The sequence below is a fragment of the Centroberyx affinis genome, unplaced genomic scaffold (genome assembly GCF_046629955.1).
Source record: "Centroberyx affinis isolate AG114_WGS23_722 - 3 ecotype Tasmania unplaced genomic scaffold, CSIRO-AGI_Caff_v1 ptg000733l_1, whole genome shotgun sequence".
NCBI classification, from domain to species: Eukaryota; Metazoa; Chordata; class Actinopteri; order Beryciformes; family Berycidae; genus Centroberyx; species Centroberyx affinis.
This window is the reverse complement of record NW_027279347.1, coordinates 50,001-57,169: the sequence shown is the minus strand read 5'-3', so window position 1 is coordinate 57,169 and position 7,169 is coordinate 50,001. Positions and strand designations below refer to the sequence as shown.

Below are 7,169 nucleotides of genomic sequence, written 5' to 3'. Positions count from 1 at the left end.
GCATCCATCAACATCCAAGATGGTCTATCTGCAGGTGAAGAGATTTCCGTGGTCTTGCCTGGCGGGAAACAGAAATCTGGACTACGGAATGACAGACGGGGATACTGCAGCAGGTTGACTGCTTTGCCTATAAAATGCTGCAAGGCTGAATCCCGTGCCGGGGGCAGCCCGTTCTGGTGGAAATCGGTTTATTCAGTGATCGAGCCTAAAACGGCCTCGTCCAGTGACCTCAAATTCTAATTTCTCAGCTTCGCAATGAGAAGGTACATGTCAAAAAAGAGACGCACGTTTATCTCCACCTGCCACAATGTCATTCGAAATGAGGTTCAACTGTTCAGCGGGGGAAACACACAGCTGTGTCAGTCTGAATGGGTCGGAATCAGTCCTATTTGATGTTTTACACTGTGACTCCATGTTTGCATGAAAGGCACGTTTGAGCATTTCAAATGGTTAGTGAATGAACTGGAGGCAACGTCGTTCCGACATCACTACCGCTCAGCCCCGGTAACACCCACTGGCTGGATGTGGGCTCCCAGAATTGGCGGGAAACAACCGACGTCAAGGCGACTATAGGTACCGCTGCTGGACACGGCAGCAGGGGCGGGAGAGCGGAGGACGAGGTGGCCGAGTGGTTAAGGCATGGACTGCTAATCCATTGTGCTCTGCACGCGTGGGTTCGAATCCCATCCTCGTCGTGATCTGTTGTTTGTAAAACAGATGGAGCGTGTGCACACAGCTCCTGATATAGGTTCTAGGATTCACTCAATGAAACTCCTCTGCAAATGCCCGTTGAGATGAAGACGTCACGGGCCCGGTTTTGCTGCCACAGCATCTGATCTGCTCCGCACTTAGGGCTTTGGACAACCAGGTGATGCTGGAGCTGCATTTCCTTCTTTGTGTTTTTCCCAGCAATGACCAGTCCTCGGGTCTAAAGCAAGCCATGCGAAGCACTGGCTTTATGTTTCTGCGTGCTCCTGTGTTCTTTTTTTCCCGCACAAACACCAGTCCTTGGGTGTCAAGCGAGTCTTGTGAAGCACTGGCTTTATGTGTCTGCGCCTTTGAAAAAGGGGACGACACAGTGCATTGGCCGGGAATCGAACCCGGGTCAACTGCTTGGAAGGCAGCTATGCTCACCACTATACCACCAATGCGGAGACGGCGGTAGCTGATGGCTGATTGCAGAAGGTCCTGCCGCTCTATCAAGCCAAGCACAGCCTTTCACACCGTCTGGTCGCTGAAGTTGCAAATCTGACGGAAATGAACTTGCTTGTCGTAGTACGCTTAGAAGTTTGATTCCTTGACCCAGTCTCTCAATGGAGCCAACTCAGCGGCTCGGGTTCCATGGTGTAACGGTCAGCACTCTGGACTTTGAATCCAGTGATCCGAGTTCAAATCTCGGTGGAACCTTCTCATCTTCAACCGCCGCAAACAGCTTTTACTGTCGGTAAAAAGCGCCCAAAGCCATTTTGAATAGATCACATCAAATCGTCAACATAAAGTCCTCCGCGACAGTCAGCGGCATCCATCAACATCCAAGATGGTCTATCTGCAGGTGAAGAGATTTCCGTGGTCTTGCCTGGCGGGAAACAGAAATCTGGACTACGGAATGACAGACGGGGATACTGCAGCAGGTTGACTGCTTTGCCTATAAAATGCTGCAAGGCTGAATCCCGTGCCGGGGGCAGCCCGTTCTGGTGGAAATCGGTTTATTCAGTGATCGAGCCTAAAACGGCCTCGTCCAGTGACCTCAAATTCTAATTTCTCAGCTTCGCAATGAGAAGGTACATGTCAAAAAAGAGACGCACGTTTATCTCCACCTGCCACAATGTCATTCGAAATGAGGTTCAACTGTTCAGCGGGGGAAACACACAGCTGTGTCAGTCTGAATGGGTCGGAATCAGTCCTATTTGATGTTTTACACTGTGACTCCATGTTTGCATGAAAGGCACGTTTGAGCATTTCAAATGGTGAGTGAATGAACTGGAGGCAACGTCGTTCCGACATCACTACCGCTCAGCCCCGGTAACACCCACTGGCTGGATGTGGGCTCCCAGAATTGGCGGGAAACAACCGACGTCAAGGCGACTATAGGTACCGCTGCTGGACACGGCAGCAGGGGCGGGAGAGCGGAGGACGAGGTGGCCGAGTGGTTAAGGCGATGGACTGCTAATCCATTGTGCTCTGCACGCGTGGGTTCGAATCCCATCCTCGTCGTGATCTGTTGTTTGTAAAACAGATGGAGCGTGTGCACACAGCTCCTGATATAGGTTCTAGGATTCACTCAATGAAACTCCTCTGCAAATGCCCGTTGAGATGAAGACGTCACGGGCCCGGTTTTGCTGCCACAGCATCTGATTCTGCTCCGCACTTAGGGCTTTGGACAACCAGGTGATGCTGGAGCTGCATTTCCTTCTTTGTGTTTTTCCCAGCAATGACCAGTCCTCGGGTCTAAAGCAAGCCATGCGAAGCACTGGCTTTATGTTTCTGCGTGCTCCTGTGTTCTTTTTTTCCCGCACAAACACCAGTCCTTGGGTGTCAAGCGAGTCTTGTGAAGCACTGGCTTTATGTGTCTGCGCCTTTGAAAAAGGGGACGACACAGTGCATTGGCCGGGAATCGAACCCGGGTCAACTGCTTGGAAGGCAGCTATGCTCACCACTATACCATTAATGCGGAGACGGCGGTAGCTGATGGCTGATTGCAGAAGGTCCTGCCGCACAGCCTTTCACACCGTCTGGTCGCTGAAGTTGCAAATCTGACGGAAATGAACTTGCTTGTCGTAGTACGCTTAGAAGTTTGATTCCTTGACCCAGTCTCTCAATGGAGCCAACTCAGCGGCTCGGGTTCCATGGTGTAACGGTCAGCACTCTGGACTTTGAATCCAGTGATCCGAGTTCAAATCTCGGTGGAACCTTCTCATCTTCAACCGCCGCAAACAGCTTTTACTGTCGGTAAAAAGCGCCCAAAGCCATTTTGAATAAGATCACATCAAATCGTCAACATAAAGTCCTCCGCGACAGTCAGCGGCATCCATCAACATCCAAGATGGTCTATCTGCAGGTGAAGAGATTTCCGTGGTCTTGCCTGGCGGGAAACAGAAATCTGGACTACGGAATGACAGACGGGGATACTGCAGCAGGTTGACTGCTTTGCCTATAAAATGCTGCAAGGCTGAATCCCGTGCCGGGGGCAGCCCGTTCTGGTGGAAATCGGTTTATTCAGTGATCGAGCCTAAAACGGCCTCGTCCAGTGACCTCAAATTCTAATTTCTCAGCTTCGCAATGAGAAGGTACATGTCAAAAAGAGACGCACGTTTATCTCCACCTGCCACAATGTCATTCGAAATGAGGTTCAACTGTTCAGCGGGGGAAACACACAGCTGTGTCAGTCTGAATGGGTCGGAATCAGTCCTATTTGATGTTTTACACTGTGACTCCATGTTTGCATGAAAGGCACGTTTGAGCATTTCAAATGGTGAGTGAATGAACTGGAGGCAACGTCGTTCCGACATCACTACCGCTCAGCCCCGGTAACACCCACTGGCTGGATGTGGGCTCCCAGAATTGGCGGGAAACAACCGACGTCAAGGCGACTATAGGTACCGCTGCTGGACACGGCAGCAGGGGCGGGAGAGCGGAGGACGAGGTGGCCGAGTGGTTAAGGCGATGGACTGCTAATCCATTGTGCTCTGCACGCGTGGGTTCGAATCCCATCCTCGTCGTGATCTGTTGTTTGTAAAACAGATGGAGCGTGTGCACACAGCTCCTGATATAGGTTCTAGGATTCACTCAATGAAACTCCTCTGCAAATGCCCGTTGAGATGAAGACGTCACGGGCCCGGTTTTGCTGCCACAGCATCTGATCTGCTCCGCACTTAGGGCTTTGGACAACCAGGTGATGCTGGAGCTGCATTTCCTTCTTTGTGTTTTTCCCAGCAATGACCAGTCCTCGGGTCTAAAGCAAGCCATGCGAAGCACTGGCTTTATGTTTCTGCGTGCTCCTGTGTTCTTTTTTTCCCGCACAAACACCAGTCCTTGGGTGTCAAGCGAGTCTTGTGAAGCACTGGCTTTATGTGTCTGCGCCTTTGAAAAAGGGGACGACACAGTGCATTGGCCGGGAATCGAACCCGGGTCAACTGCTTGGAAGGCAGCTATGCTCACCACTATACCATTAATGCGGAGACGGCGGTAGCTGATGGCTGATTGCAGAAGGTCCTGCCGCACAGCCTTTCACACCGTCTGGTCGCTGAAGTTGCAAATCTGACGGAAATGAACTTGCTTGTCGTAGTACGCTTAGAAGTTTGATTCCTTGACCCAGTCTCTCAATGGAGCCAACTCAGCGGCTCGGGTTCCATGGTGTAACGGTCAGCACTCTGGACTTTGAATCCAGTGATCCGAGTTCAAATCTCGGTGGAACCTTCTCATCTTCAACCGCCGCAACAGCTTTTACTGTCGGTAAAAAGCGCCCAAAGCCATTTTGAATAGATCACATCAAATCGTCAACATAAAGTCCTCCGCGACAGTCAGCGGCATCCATCAACATCCAAGATGGTCTATCTGCAGGTGAAGAGATTTCCGTGGTCTTGCCTGGCGGGAAACAGAAATCTGGACTACGGAATGACAGACGGGGATACTGCAGCAGGTTGACTGCTTTGCCTATAAAATGCTGCAAGGCTGAATCCCGTGCCGGGGGCAGCCCGTTCTGGTGGAAATCGGTTTATTCAGTGATCGAGCCTAAAACGGCCTCGTCCAGTGACCTCAAATTCTAATTTCTCAGCTTCGCAATGAGAAGGTACATGGTCAAAAAAGAGACGCACGTTTATCTCCACCTGCCACAATGTCATTCGAAATGAGGTTCAACTGTTCAGCGGGGGAAACACACAGCTGTGTCAGTCTGAATGGGTCGGAATCAGTCCTATTTGATGTTTTACACTGTGACTCCATGTTTGCATGAAAGGCACGTTTGAGCATTTCAAATGGTTAGTGAATGAACTGGAGGCAACGTCGTTCCGACATCACTACCGCTCAGCCCCGGTAACACCCACTGGCTGGATGTGGGCTCCCAGAATTGGCGGGAAACAACCGACGTCAAGGCGACTATAGGTACCGCTGCTGGACACGGCAGCAGGGGCGGGAGAGCGGAGGACGAGGTGGCCGAGTGGTTAAGGCGATGGACTGCTAATCCATTGTGCTCTGCACGCGTGGGTTCGAATCCCATCCTCGTCGTGATCTGTTGTTTGTAAAACAGATGGAGCGTGTGCACACAGCTCCTGATATAGGTTCTAGGATTCACTCAATGAAACTCCTCTGCAAATGCCCGTTGAGATGAAGACGTCACGGGCCCGGTTTTGCTGCCACAGCATCTGATCTGCTCCGCACTTAGGGCTTTGGACAACCAGGTGATGCTGGAGCTGCATTTCCTTCTTTGTGTTTTTCCCAGCAATGACCAGTCCTCGGGTCTAAAGCAAGCCATGCGAAGCACTGGCTTTATGTTTCTGCGTGCTCCTGTGTTCTTTTTTTCCCGCACAAACACCAGTCCTTGGGTGTCAAGCGAGTCTTGTGAAGCACTGGCTTTATGTGTCTGCGCCTTTGAAAAAGGGGACGACACAGTGCATTGGCCGGGAATCGAACCCGGGTCAACTGCTTGGAAGGCAGCTATGCTCACCACTATACCACCAATGCGGAGACGGCGGTAGCTGATGGCTGATTGCAGAAGGTCCTGCCGCTCTATCAAGCCAAGCACAGCCTTTCACACCGTCTGGTCGCTGAAGTTGCAAATCTGACGGAAATGAACTTGCTTGTCGTAGTACGCTTAGAAGTTTGATTCCTTGACCCAGTCTCTCAATGGAGCCAAATCAGCGGCTCGGGTTCCATGGTGTAACGGTCAGCACTCTGGACTTTGAATCCAGTGATCCGAGTTCAAATCTCGGTGGAACCTTCTCATCTTCAACCGCCGCAAACAGCTTTTACTGTCGGTAAAAAGCGCCCAAAGCCATTTTGAATAGATCACATCAAATCGTCAACATAAAGTCCTCCGCGACAGTCAGCGGCATCCATCAACATCCAAGATGGTCTATCTGCAGGTGAAGAGATTTCCGTGGTCTTGCCTGGCGGGAAACAGAAATCTGGACTACGGAATGACAGACGGGGATACTGCAGCAGGTTGACTGCTTTGCCTATAAAATGCTGCAAGGCTGAATCCCGTGCCGGGGGCAGCCCGTTCTGGTGGAAATCGGTTTATTCAGTGATCGAGCCTAAAACGGCCTCGTCCAGTGACCTCAAATTCTAATTTCTCAGCTTCGCAATGAGAAGGTACATGTCAAAAAAGAGACGCACGTTTATCTCCACCTGCCACAATGTCATTCGAAATGAGGTTCAACTGTTCAGCGGGGGAAACACACAGCTGTGTCAGTCTGAATGGGTCGGAATCAGTCCTATTTGATGTTTTACACTGTGACTCCATGTTTGCATGAAAGGCACGTTTGAGCATTTCAAATGGTGAGTGAATGAACTGGAGGCAACGTCGTTCCGACATCACTACCGCTCAGCCCCGGTAACACCCACTGGCTGGATGTGGGCTCCCAGAATTGGCGGGAAACAACCGACGTCAAGGCGACCGACGTCAAGGCGACTATAGGTACCGCTGCTGGACACGGCAGCAGGGGCGGGAGAGCGGAGGACGAGGTGGCCGAGTGGTTAAGGCGATGGACTGCTAATCCATTGTGCTCTGCACGCGTGGGTTCGAATCCCATCCTTGTCGTGATCTGTTGTTTGTAAAACAGATGGAGCGTGTGCACACAGCTCCTGATATAGGTTCTAGGATTCACTCAATGAAACTCCTCTGCAAATGCCCGTTGAGATGAAGACGTCACGGGCCCGGTTTTGCTGCCACAGCATCTGATCTGCTCCGCACTTAGGGCTTTGGACAACCAGGTGATGCTGGAGCTGCATTTCCTTCTTTGTGTTTTTCCCAGCAATGACCAGTCCTCGGGTCTAAAGCAAGCCATGCGAAGCACTGGCTTTATGTTTCTGCGTCCTCCTGTGTTCTTTTTTTCCCGCACAAACACCAGTCCTTGGGTAACAAGCGAGTCTTGTGAAGCACTGGCTTTATGTGTCTGCGCCTTTGAAAAAGGCGACGACACAGTGCATTGGCCGGGAATCGAACCCGGGTC

The 7,169-nt window shown here is 51.3% G+C and overlaps 14 non-coding genes across 14 annotated transcripts in view; 9 read left to right on the top strand and 5 right to left on the bottom strand.

The window, feature by feature from the left end:
- Positions 1-614: 614 nt before the first annotated feature.
- On the top strand, positions 615-695 carry trnas-gcu (transfer RNA serine (anticodon GCU)). The gene has a single exon. It is a non-coding gene; the product is annotated as a tRNA-Ser (tRNA).
- A 384-nt stretch (positions 696-1,079) lies between these two features.
- Positions 1,080-1,151, bottom strand: trnag-ucc (transfer RNA glycine (anticodon UCC)). Its single transcript has one exon. It is a non-coding gene; the product is annotated as a tRNA-Gly (tRNA).
- A 184-nt stretch (positions 1,152-1,335) lies between these two features.
- On the top strand, positions 1,336-1,407 carry trnaq-uug (transfer RNA glutamine (anticodon UUG)). Its single transcript has one exon. It is a non-coding gene; the product is annotated as a tRNA-Gln (tRNA).
- A 725-nt stretch (positions 1,408-2,132) lies between these two features.
- On the top strand, positions 2,133-2,214 carry trnas-gcu (transfer RNA serine (anticodon GCU)). Its single transcript has one exon. It is a non-coding gene; the product is annotated as a tRNA-Ser (tRNA).
- A 385-nt stretch (positions 2,215-2,599) lies between these two features.
- On the bottom strand, positions 2,600-2,671 carry trnag-ucc (transfer RNA glycine (anticodon UCC)). Its single transcript has one exon. It is a non-coding gene; the product is annotated as a tRNA-Gly (tRNA).
- Positions 2,672-2,840: 169 nt separating this feature from the next.
- On the top strand, positions 2,841-2,912 carry trnaq-uug (transfer RNA glutamine (anticodon UUG)). Its single transcript has one exon. It is a non-coding gene; the product is annotated as a tRNA-Gln (tRNA).
- Positions 2,913-3,637: 725 nt separating this feature from the next.
- trnas-gcu (transfer RNA serine (anticodon GCU)) lies at positions 3,638-3,719 on the top strand. The gene has a single exon. It is a non-coding gene; the product is annotated as a tRNA-Ser (tRNA).
- Positions 3,720-4,103: 384 nt separating this feature from the next.
- trnag-ucc (transfer RNA glycine (anticodon UCC)) lies at positions 4,104-4,175 on the bottom strand. Its single transcript has one exon. It is a non-coding gene; the product is annotated as a tRNA-Gly (tRNA).
- A 169-nt stretch (positions 4,176-4,344) lies between these two features.
- Positions 4,345-4,416, top strand: trnaq-uug (transfer RNA glutamine (anticodon UUG)). Its single transcript has one exon. It is a non-coding gene; the product is annotated as a tRNA-Gln (tRNA).
- Positions 4,417-5,141: 725 nt separating this feature from the next.
- Positions 5,142-5,223, top strand: trnas-gcu (transfer RNA serine (anticodon GCU)). The gene has a single exon. It is a non-coding gene; the product is annotated as a tRNA-Ser (tRNA).
- A 384-nt stretch (positions 5,224-5,607) lies between these two features.
- Positions 5,608-5,679, bottom strand: trnag-ucc (transfer RNA glycine (anticodon UCC)). The gene has a single exon. It is a non-coding gene; the product is annotated as a tRNA-Gly (tRNA).
- A 184-nt stretch (positions 5,680-5,863) lies between these two features.
- On the top strand, positions 5,864-5,935 carry trnaq-uug (transfer RNA glutamine (anticodon UUG)). The gene has a single exon. It is a non-coding gene; the product is annotated as a tRNA-Gln (tRNA).
- A 740-nt stretch (positions 5,936-6,675) lies between these two features.
- trnas-gcu (transfer RNA serine (anticodon GCU)) lies at positions 6,676-6,757 on the top strand. The gene has a single exon. It is a non-coding gene; the product is annotated as a tRNA-Ser (tRNA).
- Positions 6,758-7,141: 384 nt separating this feature from the next.
- Positions 7,142-7,169, bottom strand: part of trnag-ucc (transfer RNA glycine (anticodon UCC)) — a 72-nt gene continuing 44 nt past the window's right edge. The window contains exon 1 of the tRNA in view: positions 7,142-7,169. This exon is cut by the window's right edge and continues 44 nt beyond it. This is a non-coding gene — a tRNA (tRNA-Gly).